The 18,939-nt window shown below is 44.8% G+C and overlaps 1 pseudogene; it reads right to left on the bottom strand.

Annotated features, from left to right (window-relative positions):
- Positions 1–15,057: 15,057 nt before the first annotated feature.
- LOC103307056 (olfactory receptor 6B1-like) lies at positions 15,058–16,056 on the bottom strand (annotated as a pseudogene).
- Between the last annotated feature and the right edge of the window lie 2,883 nt (positions 16,057–18,939).

Raw genomic sequence — 18,939 nt, 5'->3', positions numbered from 1 at the left:
GCCAGATCAGGTGAAACTTTACGATCCTTACTGCACCTGGGCCCCCAAATGTTATATTACAGCTCTTTGAAATCCTCTTCCACTTCAGAAATTCTGGGTTCTGCTTCACCTATCCATCTGGATAGAGCTTGTAGCACACTCTGAATCTCAGTCATGGTGGTCTGTAGGGTCTGTAGATTTAATTTCAACAGAATCTGTGGCCACCAGTTGCAGAACAGCCATCAGCTACATTCCATTAGGCTCAGGTGCCATTTTGTTTGTAGAAGTGAGGTAGGCAGATCTCCTCTGTTTTTTTCATTGCTTTTGGATTTGGAGAGGAAGGTGCAGAGCATCGTGGGGGTTTCAGTAGATAGGAACAATATTTCTTGGGATTGGATGGTGCATTTTAGGCAACAAAGTTTGGGGATTCCCCAAGGCCATGTCAGGGCTCAAGCAACCTACATCCACCTCGGTCTCAGTGCCCACTGGTGTCTCCTTTTCAACCTTTTTTAAAACTAAGATAGATTTCCAAAGGAAACATTCCAAACGAATAGTTGAAATGTTTCTGTCTGAAATGATAGACAGAAACGCTTTTATTTTTTTTAAAGAAAATGCCATTTTTTGAGAGAAAACTATTAAATGAATTCAGTCTGGATTCATGAATACCTTCTGTGCTCTGAAAAAATGTATTTTTGAAAAAAATTCTGTGTTGAAATGAAATCACCCAGCTCTAGCTATGAGTTCTAGACTCCTTCAGATCTTTGCAAGATATCACTCTCTCTCTCACACACACACACACACACACAGGAAAACCATCATGATCTTCCCAGATACAAAGGTGTGCAGGATCTAGCAATCCAGAACATCAAGAAAAGGAGTTGAACCCATCCACAGCACTAGGTCAGTGCCTTGTAAAATTTGGAGTATCAGAACACAGAAGCAAAGGAAACAGGTAGCTGTTATTCCTACATTACTCAAGGATCATACAATTAACGTGATCTAGGGGCAACCTCGATGCTACCTCGCTTGCTGGCTAAACCACACAGGTTGACTCCCCTATCGGTCAATCCATCCGAATTTTTGTGAGTGCCGCATAGTTTGGATGACTTTCCTCATGGCTTCCTTGACCTCTCTATTTCTCAGTCTGTAGATGAGGGGGTGGGCCATTGGAGTCAGGACGGTGTAGAAGACAGAGAGCACTTTGTTCAGGTCTCTCAGTGTAGCAACGTCTGGGAGTATATAGACAATGATCAGGGTCCCATAGAAAATTGTTACAACCATGAGGTAAAAGGAGCAGGTGGAAAATGCTTTTTCCCTCCCGGTGGTGGAAGGGATTCTCAGGATGGTGGTGATGATTGAAATATAGGATGTTACTGTTAATATACATGTGGAAAGCACCTCTGTGGAGCAGAGTATGAAACTCACCAGTATGACCAGGTTGGTATCATTACAAGAAAGCTTAATCATTGGGGTGAAGTCACAAAAGAAATGGTCCGTTTCATTGGGGCCACAGAATGTTAATTGTGAAATCAAACATACAAGCAAAGTAGTACTAGCCACAAATGCCAACAGCCATGACCCAGCTGCTAGCTGGAGAAAGAAGCTGCCTTTCATAATGGTTGAATAATGCAGAGATTTACATATGGCTAAATACCAGACATAAGACATCACTGCTAGAAGACAACATTCTGCACCTACTAGAGAACCAGATAAATATAATTGCACAATACAGCCACCAATAGAAATGGTTCTGTCCCCAGTAAGGAGACTGGTCAGCATCCTGGGCAGGACGGTGGAGGTGTAGCAGGTCTCCAAGCAGGACAAGTTCCCCAGGAAGAAATACATAGGGGTGTGTAGGCGCTGATCAGCCACAACTAGCACAACAATGAGGATGTTTCCAGCCATGTTCACCACATAGATCACTAGAAACACCAGGAAGAGAAGAACCTGCAGTTCTGGGACATTCCCAAATCCTAGAAGGATGAACTTGGTGATGGATGTTCGATTTTCCCCTTCTCCTTTCCCCATGGGACGTATCTAGTAGGAGGAAGGAAACAAGAAACAGTGGAGATTTTTTTCTCTCTCACTTGTTAAATTCTATAAAGAAGCATCCATATGATTACAGAAAATTACCAACGGGACTCCGAGAAGGTCATTTACTGTCTTCTAAGGCTGAAACCTTTGAGACTTGGTAAGGGACATAGAATCATAGATCATAGAATCATAGACATGGGCATTGCCACACCAGAACAATCCATCTAATCTGGTTTCTTTCATAGTGTGCCTTTATTAGTGGGCAGTCTCGGATTCTACAGAGAAGCTATAAACTCCCATAATGGATACTGATGCAACAGCATCTACATGGAGAATTGTTTGGCCAGGCAATTAATTGTTGGCCTCCTGTCCAGTACTATGAAAGAGATACTATGTATCTCTTGTACATTTTTAACCGAGCTAGTGCAACTATGTGTATGCATTTATCTTAGGTCCTCATATGGCCCCCATAATCAAAGTATCTGACCACCTCGTGTTCTATAACGCACTTACCCTCACAGCACCTCCTGGGAAGTAGGAAAATGCCATTATGCCTTTTTTACACAAAGGGTCAGATGTTCAAAGGCATGTAGGCACTAAAGATGTAGGTAATTGCTTACCGGATTTTCAAAAGCCTCCGAGCATGTTAGGTACCAGAGTTGCATTGAAGTCACGGACTTAGGTGCCTAAACAGCTTAGATTATTTTGAAAATCCCATTAGTCGCGTATCTGCTGCTATAGGTTGTTAAACATCTTTGAAACTGTGGCCATAAGTGGGTTGCTATGGTCATACAGGTGTTTGTAATGGAGCAGGGAAATTATCCCCGGTCCTCCAAGGTCACACAGGAATTACTTTGGGGGCGTTCTATGGCCTAGAGCTGTGGTTTTCATTTGTGAACCTCTAAAAATTTTGAATGGAGTTGCGGACCCCTTTGGAAATTTTAGACATAGTCTGCGCACCCCCAGGGATCTGCAGAACACAGGTTAAAAACCACTTTCTGTGGTAACAACAACCTTTCACAGACCCCTTAGCCATAGTCTGCTGACCCCCTGGGGTCCATGGATTACAGATTGAAAACCACTGGCCTAGATGTTCAGAGTAACTGATCACAATGGTCCCTTCTGGCCTTGGCATCTATGAATCAATGAAGTTCTAAGTTAGTGCTCATGGCAAATCTATCTATCTATCTATCTATCTATCTATCTATCTATCTATCTATCTATCCCCTACACACCGTGCCTCATGCACAAGGGACACCCCAAGGAGACATGCACACAGATCCCTCACACTCTTATGAACTTCATGAGTCAGCTAGAAACCCTCACACACATTCTGTCCCCAGCTCCACCCAGCAGCCCAGCTGATGTGTCTGTGTCTGTCAGGGACGGGGAGGGACTGAAGGGGACATCAGTGCTGTGCCCTGCTGCAGTACAGCAGCCACAATGCCATCCCCCCAGCAGCGCTCTGCATTAGGAGCTGTGCTGAGACGTGTCAAGGAGGGAACAGGCAGTGCCACAGAGCAGTAAGTGCACGGTTACAGGGCGGGCCTGAGTGACTGCTCCGGCCGCTCTGCTTCCCAACATGCCGACTTTTCCTTCCTAACTGAACCCTCCAGCCCTTGTCCCAGGAATCATAGAATTGTAGAAGATTAAGATTGGAGGAGACCTCAGGCGGTCAATCGGAATTATCCAATTTACCTTTAATCCTCAGCATCTGGTGGCGACCTCTCCCTCAAGGGCACCCGCTGTCCTCACTGTCTCATGCATTCTCCTTTGCTCAGCAAAGCCACCTCATTTTTGCTGCTGGCCTGGGCTGCTCTTACTTGTGCGGATTACACAGAACCCCAATGTTTCCTGGGGTGGATTCTTACAGGGTTTATAGGGGAACTCCTGCTGCTAGGCAGGTCTCCTCCCAGATTGCTGATTGTGATCACTTTTAAATGGACCTCCGGGGGGAATTAACCCCATGTTCCTTGTTAAAACAGTGTGAATGCGGAGGTCAGTGCAACCCCATGGGAAGCCTCCCTCTTTGTCATGCCCTGTGTGTATCAGGAGCCCGGGTGAATGAGAAATACACATCCATTGCTTTACTAGGTGTACTTACACAGTGCGCAACAATTTTATTCCACACATTTTCAAAGTACTCATTACATGTCTGTGAATGCCAATTTCACAGACGGGAAAACTGAGGCTTGGGAAGGGAAAGTGACTTGCCCAAGGTCAGCCACAAGATCAGTGGCAGAGAAGCCATGTCTCCTTGTATCAAGGCACGTGGCAGATCCTCCGTTTAATGCAGCAAGTTAACTTCTCTTGTTAGGTGAAACAAGAGACAAACTTTGTCCTTTGTCCTCACCCACAACTATTTCACATTTGGGGACAATTTATACCTTCAAGTCAGCGGCACTGCTATGGGTACCCGCATGGCCCCACAGTATGCCAACATTTTTATGGCTGACATAGAACAACACTTCCTTAGCTCTCGTCCCCTAACGCCCCTACTCTACTCGCGTTACATTGATGACATCTTCATCATCCGGACTCATGGAAAAGAAACCCTTGAGGAATTCCACCATGATTTCAATAATTTCCATCCCACCATCAACTTCAGCCTAGATCAATACACACAAGCAGTCCATTTCCTGGACACTACTGTGCTAATAAGCGATGGTCACATAAATACCACCCTATACCGGAAACCTACTGACCGCTACACTTACCTACATGCCTCCAGCTTCCATCCAGGACACACCACACGATCCATTGTCTACAGCCAAGCTCTAAGATATAACTGCATTTGCTCCAATCCCTCAGACAGAGACAAGCACCTACAAGATCTCTATCAAGCATTCTTAAAACTACAATACCCACCTGCTGAAGTGAAAAAACAGATTGACAGAGCCAGACGAGTACCCAGAAGTCACCTCCTACAAGACAGGCCCAACAAAGAAAATAACAGAACACCACTAGCTGTCACCTTCAGCCCCCAACTAAAATCTCTCCAGAGCATCATCAAAGATCTACAACCTATCCTGAAAGATGATCCCTCACTCTCACAGATCTTGGGAGACAGACCTGTCCTCGCTTACAGACAACCCCCCAACCTAAAGCAAATACTCACCAGCAACCACACATCACTGAATAAAAACACTGACCCAGGAACCTATCCTTGTAACAAAGCCCGATGCCAATTCTGTCCACATATCTATTCAAGTGACATCATCATAGGACCTAATCACATCAGCCATACCATCAGGGGCTCATTCACCTGCACATCTACCAATGTGATATATGCCATCAGGTGAGCAATCGTTTCTCAGGTGAGCAATCGTTGCTCAGGTGAGCAATCATTTCCATGTTCTCTCTACAGGTACTAATGTGGAGAGTGGATTAGATGACCCATCTGAGGGAAGGGAGCAGAAGGAGACTCCACCGATTGGAAGGAAAAAGATGCACTGTCCTAGGGATGGGGGTTCCACAACCACCACCCCCAAGAGGAGGAGGGGGGTGGTGGTGGTCGGGGACTCCCTCCTCAGGGGGACTGAGTCATCTATCTGCTGCCCCGACCGGGAAAACCGAGAGGTCTGCTGCTTGCCAGGAGCTAGGATACACGATGTGACGGAGAGATTGCCGAGATTCATCAAGCCCTCGGATCGCTACCCCTTCCTGCTTCTCTACGTGGGCACCAATGATACTGCCAAGAATGACCTTGAGCGGATCACTGAAGACTACGTGGCTCTGGGAAGAAGGATAAAGGAGTTTGAGGCGCAAGTGGTGTTCTCGTCCATCCTCCCTGTGCAAGGAAAAGGCCTGGGTAGAGACCGTCGAATCGTGGAAGTCAACGAATGGCTACGCAGGTGGTGTCGGAGAGAAGGCTTTGGATTCTTCGACCATGGGATGGTGTTCCAAGAAGGAGGAGTGCTAGGCAGAGACGGGCTCCACCTAACGAAGAGAGGGAAGAGCATCTTCGCCAGCAGGCTGGCTAACCTAGTGAGGAGGGCTTTAAACTAGGTTCACCGGGGGAAGGAGACCAAAGCCCTGAGGTAAGTGGGGAAATGGGATCCTGGGAGGAAGCACAAGCAGGAGAGCACAAGAGGGGAGGACTCCTGTCTCATGCTGAGAAAGAGGGACGATCGATGAGTTATCTTAAGTGCTATACACAAATGCAAGAAGCCTGGGAAACAAGCAAGGAGAACATGACTGGAGTACTGTCATGGATGGATATAAACTGTTCAGGAAGGACAGGCAGGGCAGAAAAGGTGGGGGAGTTGCATTGTATGTAAGAGAGGAGTATGACTGCTCAGAGCTCTGGTATGAAACTGCAGAAAAACCTGAGAGTCTCTGGATAAAGTTGAGAAGTTTGAGCAACAAGGGTGATGTCGTGTTTGCAGTCTGCTATAGACCAGGGGGATGAGGTGGACGAGGCTTTCTTCTGGCAACTAGCAGAAGTTGCTAGATCGCAGGCCCTGGTTCTCATGGGAGACTTTAATCACCCTGATATCTGCTGGGAGAGCAATACAGCGGTGCACAGACAATTCAGGAAGTTTTTGGAAAGTGTAGGGGACAATTTCCTGGTGCAAGTGCTGGAGGAACCAACCAGGGCAGAGCTTTTCTTGACCTGCTGCTCACAAACAGGGAAGAATTAGTAGGGGAAGCAAAAGTGGATGGGAAACTGGGAGGCAGTGACCATGAGATGGTCGAGTTCAGGATCCTGACACAAAGAAGAAAGGAGAGCAGCAGAATACGGACCCTGGACTTCAAAAAAGCAGACTTTGACTCCCTCAGGGAACGGATGGGCAGGATCCCCTGGGAGAATAACATGAGGGGGAAAGGAGTCCAGGAGAGCTGGCTGTATTTTAAAGAATCCTTACTGAGGTTGCAGGAAAAAATCATCCCAATGTGTAGAAAGAATACTAAATATGGCAGGAGACCAGCTTGGCTTAACGGTGAAATCCTTGCTGATCTTAAACACAAAAAAGAAGCTTACAAGAAGTGCAAGATTGGACAAATGACCAGGGAGGAGTATAAAAATATTGCTTAGGCATGCAGGAGTGAAATTTGGAAGGCCAAATCACACTTTGAGTTGCAGCTAGCAAGGGATGTTAAGAGTAACAAGAAGGGTTTCTTCAGGTACGTTAGCAACAAGAAGAAAGTCAAAGAAAGTGTGGGCCCCTTATTGAATGGGGGAGGCAACCCAGTGACAGAGGATGTGGAAAAAGCTAATGCACTCAATGCTTTTTTTTGCCTCTGTTTTCACGAACGAGGTCAGCTCCCAGACTGCTGCACTGGGCAGCATAGTATCGGGAGGAGATGACCAGCCCTCTGTGGAGAAAGAAGTGTTTCAGGACTATTTAGAAAAACTGGACGAGCACAAGTCCATGGGGCCGGATGCACTGCATCCAAGGGTGCTAAATTGGCGACTGTGATTGCAGAGCCATTGGCCATTATCTTTGAAAACTCGTGGCGATCGGAGGAGGTTCGGGATGACTGGAAAAAGGCTAATGTAGTGCCCATCTTTAAAAAAGGGAAGAAGGAGGATCCGGGGAACTACAGGCCAGTCAGCCTCACCTCAGTCCCTGGAAAAATCATGGAGCAGGTCTTCAAGGAATCAATTCTGAAGCACTTAGAGGAGAGGAAAGTGATCAGGAACAGTCATGATGGATTCACCAAGGGCAAGTCATGCCTGACTAACCTAATTGCCTTCTATGAGGAGATAACTGGGTCTGTGGATGAGGGGAAAGCAGTGGATGTGTTATTCCTTGACTTTAGCAAAGCTTTTGATATGGTCTCCCACAGTATTCTTGCCACCAAGTTAAAGAAGTACGGGCTGGATGAATGGACTATAAGGTGGATAGAAAGCTGGCTAGATCGACGGACTCAACAGGTAGTGATCAATGGCTCCATGTCTAAAGTTGGCAGCCGGTATCAAGTGGAGTGCCCCAAGGGTCGGTCCTGGGGCCGGTTTTGTTCAATATCTTCATTAATAATCTGGAGGATGGCGTGGACTGCACTCTCAGCAAGTTTGCAGATGACACTAAACTGGGTAGATCATTCCCCTCTATTCAACATTGGTGAGGCCTCATCTGTAGTACTGTGTCCAGTTTTGGGCCCCACACTACAAGAAGGATGTGGAAAAATTGGAAACCGTCCAGCGGAGTGCCACAAAAATGATTAGGGGGCTGGAGCACATGACTTATGAGGAGAGGCTGAGGGAACTGGGATTGTTTAGTCTGCAGAAGAGAAGAATGAGAGGGGATTTGATAGCTGCTTTCAACTACCTGAAAGGGGGTTCCAAAGAGAATGGATCTAGACTGTTCTCAGTGGTAGCAGATGACAGAACAAGGAGTAATGGTCTCAAGTTGCAGTGGGGGAGGTTTAGGTTGGATATTAGGGAAAACTTTTTCACTAGGAGGGTGGTGAAGCACTAGAATGGGTTACCTAGGAGGTGGTGGGATCTCTTTCCTTAGAGGTTTTTAAGGTCAGGCTTGACAAAGCCTTGGCTGGGATGATTTAGTTGGGAATTGGTCCTGATTTGAGCAGGAGGTTGGACTAGATGACCTCCTGAGGTCCCTTCCAACCCTGATATTCTTTGATTCTATGAAGATAATGCAGTGGCTGATATGGGACTCAGTTAATAAAGAGTGAAATAGTAATGTAATGAATGCCAATCAACATAAGTTTATAAAAAAATATATCCCGTTAAAATAACTTGGTACCTTATTTTGATGAGATTACAAGTTTGGTTGATAAAGGTGATAGAGTTTACTCAATATACTGAGATTTCTGTAATGCATTTGACTAGATATCAGATGGCATTTTGATTAAAAAAAATAGAATATTGTAAAATTAACATGGCACACATTAAATGAATTAAAAACTGGCTAACTGATAGGTCTCAAACTGTAACTGTAAACATGGAATCATCATCAAGTGGGTGTGTTTCAGTTAGATCCCACAGGGATCGGTTCTTGACCTTCTTCACCTTACACTATTTAACATTTTTATCCATGACCTGAAAGTAAACAAAATCATAATTGATAAAGCAAGCAGAAGACAGAAAAATTGGGGGAGTGGTAAATAATGAAGTGGACAAGTCACTGATACAGAGCCATCTGGATTGCTTGGTAAACTGGGCAAAAACAAACAATTTGAGTTTTAATGTGGCTACATGGAAATGTGCACATTTAGGAACAAAGAATGGAGGCCATAGTTAGAAGAAAAAGTCTCTATGCTGAGAAGCAGTGACTGAAAAAGATTTGCAGGGTCGTGGTGGATAATCACCTGCACATAAGCTCACAGCGCAGTGCTGTGACCAAAAGAGCTAATACAATCTTTGGATGCATAAACATGGCAATCTCAAAAAGGAGTAGTGAGGTCATTTTTCTTCTGTGTTTGGCACTGGTGTGACTGCTGCTGGAAAACCATTTTCAGTTGTGGTGCCCACAGTACAAGAAGGATGTTGGTAATTGGAGAGGGTTCATAGAAAAGACACAAGAATGATTAAAAGATTAGAAAACAGGTCTCATGGTGTTTGACTCAAAGAGCTCAATCTATTTTGCTTAACAAAGAGAAGGTTAAGGGGTGATTTAATTGAAGTCTATAAGTATCTACATGGGAAACAAATATTTAATAACACATCCTTCCCATGGGACCGTCCTGCCTGGCCCTTGAGCTCCCAGCTGGGGAGGCTAGTCTCCAGCCCCTCCCCCGCCGCCGCACGGGCAGCACTCTGGGCTGTGAGCTCCTGCCGAGCTCTAAGCAGCAAGATAAGGGGGCCGGGACCGGGGCCAGGGGGCTTAGATAAGGGGCAGAGGTTTCCGCGGGGCAGTCAGGGGACAGGGAGCAAGGGCCGGTTGAATGGGGCTGAGGTTCTTGGGGGGGGGCGGTCAGGGGATGGGGAACAGGGGGGTTGGATAGGAGTGGGGTCCCAGGGGGCCTGTCAGGGGGCGGGGGTGTGGATAGAGGTTGGGTGACTGGGCGCAGGGGTTGGATATGGGGTGAGGTCCCGGGGGGCGGCTAGGGGTGGGAGTCCTGGGAGGAGGCGGTTAGGGGACAAGAAGCAAGGGGGGCTGGATGGGTTGGAGGTTCTGAGGGGGACATTCAGGGGGCGGGAAGTGAGAGGGGGCTGTTTGGGGAGGCCCAGCCTTCCCTACCAGCGCTCCATACAGTTTTTCAACCCCAATATGGCCCTCGGGCCAAAAGGTTTGCCCACTCCTGGACAAGATGATCACAATGGTCCCTTCTGGTCTTGGAATCTTTGAATCTATGAATCTAGTTTTAATTGATCCTGCCTAAGCACAGGGGGCTGGACTTGATCTCTTGAGGTCCCTTCCTGCCCAACATTTGTATGAATCTATGAAAAGGCTAGAAGGAACCACTGTGATCATCTCTAGTCTGACCGCCTGTGTCACACATTCCACAGGGCATCCCTGAGTTCATGCCTGTAAAACAAAGCATATTTTTAAGACAGATGTCCAATCTTGTTTTTAAAAAATCTCCAGTGATGGAGAATCCACCACGACCCTTGATAAATTGTTCCAATGGTTAATTACACTGGTCTACAATTTTTGAGAAATCGTCTGCTTCAGAGATAAAATATGCTATTTATTATGTATTTTGATGTGCTGAATTCAAATATGACAATTAAAACAACTGATTGGCTACTGTTTCTAAGATATTTAAGTTTTTACATGTTATGTCTATGTATATTGTGTAGATAGTAGAGTTCTAATCATAAATTGTAAACCTAGGTCTTTTCATGTGTTTATGGTTGCTTTACATGATAATATTTCACCTGTCCTGTTTATGTAACACTTTAAAAATCAGCAAAAGGGTTATATAAATACAATTTATTATGAAACAAAAGGCAAAAAACTATTATGTACGTAGTTTAGTCCTATTCAGTGTCTACTCGGCGCTTCTTGGCTTCTCTCTTGTATTCATTAAATGGAGCATCTCTTGTCACTGTCCAGCAATAGTCTGCAAGCATTGATGGCTCCATTTGCCCTGATAGCGTTTCTCTATTGTTGCAATGTCCTGGTGAAATCGCTCGCCGTGCTTGTCGCTCACTACTCCGCAGTTCGGTGGAAAAAAATCTAGATGAGAGTGCAAAAAATGTATCTAGATGAGAGTGCAAAAATGTGACATGTTGCAACCAAGGCTTTTGTATGCCTTGAGGAGGTTTTCCACCAACAACCTGTAGTTGTCTGCCTTGTTGTTTCTGAGAAAATTTATTGCCACTAACTGGAAGGCTTTCCATGCCGTCTTTTCCTTGCCACGCAGTGCATGGTCAAATGCATCATCTCGAAGAAGTTCATGAATCTGAGGACCAACAAACACACCTTCCTTTATCTTAGCTTCACTTAACCTTGGAAATTTTCAACGGAGATACTTGAAAGCTGCTTGTGTTTTGTTAATGACCTTGACAAAGTTCTTCATCAGACCCAGCTTGATGTGTAAGGGTGGTAACAAAATCTTCCTTGATTCAACAAGTGGTGGATGCTGAACGCTTTTCCTCCCAGGCTCCAATGACTGTCGGAGTGGCCAATCTTTCTTGATGTAGTGGGAATCTCTTGCATAACTATCCCATTCGCAGAGAAAACAGCAGTACTTTGTGTATCCAGTCTGCAGACCAAGCAAGAGAGCAACAACCTTCAAATCTCCACAAAGGTGCCACTGATGTTGGTCATAGTTTATACACCTCAAAAGTTGTTACATGTTGTCATAGGTTTCCTTCTTATGGACTGCATGACCAACTGGAATTGATGGCAAAACATTGCTATTAGGCAGTAAAATAGCTTTAAGCCTCGTCTTCGATGAATCAATGAACAGTCTCCACTCATCTGGATCGTGAACGATGTTGAGGGCTGCCATCACACCATTGATGTTGTTGCAGGCTACAAGATCACCTTCCATGAAGAAGAATGGGACAAGATCCTTTTGACGGTCACAGAACATGGAAACCCTAACATCACCGGCCAGGAGATTCCACTGCTGTAGTCTGGAGCCCAACAGCTCTGCCTTACTCTTGGGTAGTTCCAAATCCCTGACAAGGTCATTCAGTTCACCTTGTGTTATGAGGTGTGGTTCAGAGGTGGAGGATGGGAGAAAATGTGTGTCCTGTGACATTGATGGTTCAGGACCAGAAGTTTCATCCTCTTCCTCGTCTGACTCAAGTGAGAATGATTGTGGTGCATCAGGAACCGGCAGTCCTTCTCCGTGGGGTACTGGGCGTATAGCTGATGGAATGTTTGGATAATGCACAGTCCACTTTTTCTTCTTTGACACACCTTTCCCAACTGGAGGCACCATGCAGAAGTAACAATTGCTGGTATGATCTGTTGGATCTCTCCAAAACATTGGCACTGCAAAAGGCATAGATTTCCTTTTCCTGTTCAACCACTGGTGAAGATTTGTTTCACAAGTGTTGCAGCATATGTGTGGGGCCCACCTCTTGTCCTGATCTCCAATTTTGCAGCCAAAATAAAGTTGATAGGCTTTCTTAACCATAGTGGTTAGACTGCGCTTTTGTGATGCAAAAGTCACTTCACCACAAACATAGCGGAAGTTATCTGCACTGTTCACACTAGTATGAGGCATCTCTGCTCACTTTGGCTAAACAGAAATGTGTCCCTTTGCAAAATCAAACACTGACAAATAAGAAAGCACGACACTGTATGATTTCTAGAGCTGATATAGGGCAATTTGTTCAGCAGAGTGATGTAAGCTTCGTTATGATTACATCATCCATGACTTCTAGGAATAACATGATGCAATTCATATCATGTGTGATGCAATACCAGCTTCAGATTGCATCATTCATTGTTTTGCCTAAAAAGCAAGTACTGTCCAAACCCAGTCATAGATTTATTCATAGATCCAGTCAAAGATGTATTTTAGTCATTTCTGGTTTAAATTGAGATCCCTTCCCTTTATAACTCACTTATCCTCTGCCATTCCCAAGTCAAGGTCATATATACTGACCCAATAGCATATCTTGAAAACTAGAGGAAATCAACACTTTTAAGCATCATTTTCATTCTCAGTGACCCAGAATTAGTAAAGTTTAACTACATTTATTTCAGAAGCATTTTGGCTTTAGATCAGTGTTACCTTCTCTGATAAAAATGTGTTCCTTTAGTCTGTCACTCTAAGGTAGGTTTTCCAATCCCTTAAACATTCTCATTGCACTTCTCTGAACCCTCTCCAACTTATTAACATCCTTCTTGAATTGTGCTCAGCAGAACGAGACAAGTTATTCCAGTGGTGGTTATGCCAGTGACAAATACAGAGGCAGTATATCCTACTTACTCTTACTCGAGATTCCCCTGTTTATACAGCCAAGGATCATATTATCCTCTTGGTCAAAGCACTGCACTGGGAGCTCATGTTTAGCTAATCATCCAAATCTTTTTCCAAGTCTCTGCTTCCCAGGATGAAGTCCCTCATGCTGTAATTATGGCCTATGGTTTTGCTCCTAGATGTACCACTTTACATTTGACCGTATTTGAATGTATTTTTATTGATTGTGCCTAATTTACCAAGAAATACTGATTTCTCTGCATAGGCGGTCTGTCCTTTTCATTATTTACCCACTCACCCAATCTTTGAGTCATCTGAAAACTTTACCAGTGAAGATTTTATGGGTTTTTCAAAAAGGGTTAAACGCCTTAAGGCTTGCAGGGCACCTCTAGAAACACGCCCACTAGGTGATGATTTCCCATTTATAATTACATTTTGAGACTTGTCAGTTAGCCAGTTTTTAATCCATTTAGTGTGTGCCATGTTAATTTTGTATCAAGCTAGGTTTCTAATTAAAACTGAGCTGTGAAGATGTTATTTACAGGGGACCCTGCTCAGTTATATGGCTCTTCTGCCCAGGCTGGGAAAAGACAGATCAAAAAGACAGATACAGTTTAAAAAAGAGAGAGAGAGAGAGAGAGAGAGAGAGAGTTGTCAGGGGCTCTTTGGAGGTAAACAGACTGACACATAGGGCTTGTCTATACTTAAGGATAAATCGGCACTGCTGCGATCGATGCAGTGGTGTTGATTTAGTGGATATGATGAAGACAAGCTAAGTCGATGGCAGAATGGTCTCCCATGGACCTCTTTACTCCACCTCCCTGAGAGGTGGAAGGTAAGTCGACAGGAGAGTGTCTCCTGTCAACACAGCGTGGTGTAGACATCACTGTCAATCTACCTAAGTTACGTGGACTTAAATTACATAATGTACATAACTGAAGTAGCGTAACTTAGGTCAACTTACAGCTTTAGTGTAGACCAGTCCATAGACAGGCTCTTCCAGATGGGGCTAAAACAACTGGTGCATCCTAAGCTTTTCCGGAGATGGTAAGCTCTAGGTTAGACAGACAAGCCTATAGGATTTTGATTGTTTTAAAATCCACATTAGTTAAAGAAATAGGTCTGTATGATGCACAGTTGGTAAGATCTTTTCCTTCTTTGGGAATGACCATATTGGATACTTTGAAAACTCCTACCCACACTATCCAATTTTACATACCCTGCACAAAGTTTTATCTAACACAAAGAGCTGTTTGAAAAATGGTAAAGATTTCTCATAAAAACCCAAGCTCTTAATAATCATTTTCTTTCAGCATATTTTGAAAGGGACTACATTTTAATTTATCAAAAATTGTCATGACATTTATTATTGAAATATGGAGTTGAAGAAATCATTTACTATGTGGTCTGATGTTTGTTTCTTGCTTTTTCCACAATCTCTCTAGATTTTTCCCTTTCCTTTCCCCTTTATTCCCCTTCCCCATGTTTTTCTTTTTCCTATTTTGCCACTGAAAAGGGGGATTTAGGGGAAAAGGGGGAAGAAAAGGGAAAAAAAGAAGTGAAAAAGTGAAAAATAAAGATAAAACAAACAAACAAACAAACAAACAAAAACAACAAATTCTCATGGCAAGTTCCAATGGAAAAAAGAAAGAAGAAAATTTCAAAAACAAATGAACTAAATTTTTTCTGAACAATTTAGTTTCTGAAAAATTGTCATTTTTTTGTTTAAATATAAGCTGGGTTCTTTCAACTTGGTGTTATCCTGAATGGATTAGCTCTGATTGTCTGAATTCTTGGGAAAGCCAAAAACATACTGGCATATTTTTTCAGAGCCTGCTTTACATCTTTGTTTCTCAGGCTATATATAAGGGGATTGACCATAGGAGTTAAGACAGTGTAGAAGACAGAAAACAATTTGTTTAAATCTCTGAGTGTGTTTTTCGGTAACACATAGACAATTATTAGTGTCCCGTAGAAAATTGTAACAACTATGAGGTGAGAGGAGCAGGTGGAAAATGCCTTTTGCTTTCCAGTGATGGAAGAGATTCTCAGGATGGTGGGTATAATAAGAACATAGGAGATAATGGTTAATAGAAATGGGGGCAGAGTGAAAAAATAGGCAAATAGGAACGTTACAAATTCTACGACGTTGGTGTCACTTCAGGAGAGTTTTACCACTGGGGTGAGCTCACAAAAGAAATGGTCAATTTCATTGGGGCCACAGAAAGTTAACTGTGACACGAACCATACTATTATGCTCATAGCCAGTAATGCACTTATCCAAGACCCAGCTGTGAGCTGAAGGCAGAACCTGCCTGTCATACAGGTTGCATAATGCAGTGGTTTACATATTGCCAGATACCGATCATAAGACATTGCTGCGAGGAGGTAACATTCTGTAGCTGCCAAAGAACCAAAAAAATACATTTGTGTAATACAGCCCATGACAGAGATGGTTCTGTCCCCAGTCAGGAGACTGGCCAGCAGCCTGGGCAGGATGATGGAGGTGTAGCAGGTCTCCAAGCAGGCCAAATTCCCTAGGAAGAAGTACATGGGGGTGTGAAGGTGCTGAGCAGCCATAACTAGGGCGATGATGAGCACGTTCACGATCACGGTCACAATGTAGATCACTAGAAATACGAGGAAGAGAAGAACCTGCAATTCCTGAATATTCTCAAATCCCAGGAAGATGAATTCTGTGATTATCGATTGATTTCCCCACTCAGTGTTTGCCGCTGATTGCATCTAGGGGAAAGAAAATAATCTCAGCCATTTAAATTTAAGGAGATACTTTTAAATTTTAGCCAAGCATCTTTTATTTAATCCCAGGAATACCAAAATCCTCACCTTTCTTCTGGGATCTGGGTTCTTTACCCAAGTGCTGGGCTATTTACTTTCCCAATAGGTGGGTCAAGACCCCAGATCAGAAAGGTGAACTTCCCGTACCTTGACATTTTAACCAACCATGTATTTGGCTCCCAGCAGTTTGAATGTCTGATATTCCCACTATACAAATTCATTATAATTCTGGTAACCAATCTCCTCTTGTGAGAGTTCAAGCAGATGCTCTGTTTATCCACACACCTGGCTGGTGCCATCCAAACTCTTTCATCTTCTTTGGTGTCCTATCTCCTCACAGTGGAATATGAGTACTCAACTGCCTTAGACAATTTTTACAATCCCAAACTCTAAAGTCAATATTCATTTTTCCTTCCGTGACATTCCCCAGGGTACAATCCGGACTGTTGAACAGCTGTGTCCCCTCCATTCTCCAATCTGGGGTGCCTTTTACACTACTTCACTGTGAATGCCACCACACCTAGTCTGTTCACACACAATCTCCAGCATGTAAATCACTCCCAGCTATATTGTACGACTGCTATAACCAGCCACTCTTGAATTACACTTCAGAACACCTGCAAACTCCCAGTCCCTGACTTCCCCCCAGAAATGTGCGTCTTGTACAGCCCAGCTCTCTCCTTCTAGATAAGCTCATATAAAGTCTGTCACTTCATCAATAGAAAGGTGGAGGTGGTGGAATCTCCATCCTTAGAGGTTTTTAAGGCCTGGCTTGACAAAGCCCTGGCTGGGATGATTTGGTTGGGGTTGTCCTGCTTTGAGCAGGGGGTTGGACTAGATGACCTCCTGAGGTCTCTTCCAACCCTAATCTTCTATGATTCTATGAAACTGATACACTCAAATCCCGTTATCTAAAATGGAGTTGCCAAACACTTCAATCCAAATACATTGGTTTAGATAAAATAATAAAACAAATTTATTAACCACAGCAAGATAGATTTTAAGTCATTACAGATAAGGCTGTGAGTTGGTCATGGAGGTCACAGAAGTCATGGATTCCATGACTTTCCAGGACCTCTGTGACATCTGCATTGGCCGGTGCGACTGGCCTGGGGGCCGCATGAGTAGCTCGGGCAGCCCCGTGACAAGCCGCACCGCCCGCTGCTGCGGGAGTCTCGAGCCATCACGCTCCCCCTCCCAGCAGCAGCAGGTGTTAGAGTGTGGGAGGGGGCTCAAGGCTAGTGCAGGGGGTTGGGGCACGGAAGGGTTTGTGGATTCTGGGCAGCGCTTACCTTATGAGGATCTCTGGAAGCGGCGACATGTCCCTCCCTTGGCTCCTAGGTGGAGGCGCAGCCAGGCGGCTCTGCACACTGCCTCCCCCTGCAGGTGCTGCCCCTGCAGCTCCCATTGGCCATGGTTCCCAGCCAATGGGAGCTGCGGAGCCATCGCTCAGGGTGGAGGCAGCACGCGTATCCCCCTGGCTGTGCCTCTGCCTAGGAGCCGAGGGACATGTCACCGCTTCCAGGGAGCTGGAGCCAGGTAGGGAGCCCGCCAACCCCCCACAGCAGCAGCAGGGGTCCCTGGCTGGCACCCCCAGAGCACCCAGGCCATCCCCAGGCCACCCCCCCAGAGCACCCATATTTAGTCAGGGGTATATAGTACAAGTCATGGACAGGTCATGGGCCGTGATTTTTTGTCGCCCATGACCTGTATATGACTTTTACTAAAAATACCAGTGACTAAAATGTAGCCTTAATTACAAGTAATGAGGGATACAGCTCAGGAATGGTTACAAAGAAATAAATATCGATAAACTAGGCAAATACAATTTAGATGGGGCTACTATAAGGTGGGTGCATAACTGGCTGGATAACCATACTCAGAGAGTTGTTATTAATGGTTCCCAATCCTGCTGGAAAGGCATAATGAGTGGGGTTCCGCAGGGGTCCGTTTTGGGACCGGCTCTGTTCAATATCTTCATTAACGACTTAGGGTACATCTACACTACGGGGGGAGTCGATTTAAGATATGCAAATTCAGCTACGTGAATAGCGTAGCTGAATTCGACGTATCGCAGCCGACTTACCCCGCTGTGAGGACGGCGGCAAAATCGACTTCTGCGGCTTCCTGTCGACGGCGCTTACTCCCACCTCCACTGGTGGAGTAAGAGCGTCGATTCGGGGATTGATTGTCGCGTCCCGACGGGACGCGATAAATCGATCCCCGAGAGGTCGATTTCTACCCGCCAATTCAGGCGGGTAGTGTAGACCTAGCCTAAGATATTGGCATAGATAGTACGCTTATTAAGTTTGCAGATGATACCAAACTGGGAGGGATTGCAACTGCTTTGGAGGACAGGGTCATAATTCAAAATGATCTGGACAAATTGGAGAAATGGTCTGAGTTAAACAGGATGAAGTTTAACAAAGACAAATGCAAAGTGCTCCACTTAGGAAGAAAAAATCAGTTTCACACATACAGAATGGGAAGAGACTGTCTAGGAAGGGGTATGGCAGAAAGGGATCTAGGGGTTATAGTGGACCACAAGCTAAATATGAGTCAACAGTGTGATGCTGTTGCAAAAAAAGCAAACATGATCCTGAGATGTATTAACAGGTGTGTTGTGAGCAAGACATGAGAAGTCATTCTTCCGCTCTACTCTGCTCTGGTTAGGCCTCAGCTGGAGTATTGTGTCCAGTTCTGGGCACCGCATTTCAAGAAAGATGTGGAGAAATTGGAAAGGGTCCAGAGAAGAGCAACAAGAATGATTAAAGGTCTTGAGAACATGACCTATGAAGGAAGGCTGAAAGAATTGGGTTTATTTAGTTT

This window comes from Chrysemys picta, chromosome 13 (assembly GCF_011386835.1).
Source record: "Chrysemys picta bellii isolate R12L10 chromosome 13, ASM1138683v2, whole genome shotgun sequence".
In the NCBI taxonomy this organism is placed as follows: domain Eukaryota; kingdom Metazoa; phylum Chordata; order Testudines; family Emydidae; genus Chrysemys; species Chrysemys picta.
Note: the sequence above shows the minus strand (reverse complement) of the source record. Positions and strands in the feature narration are given on the sequence as shown.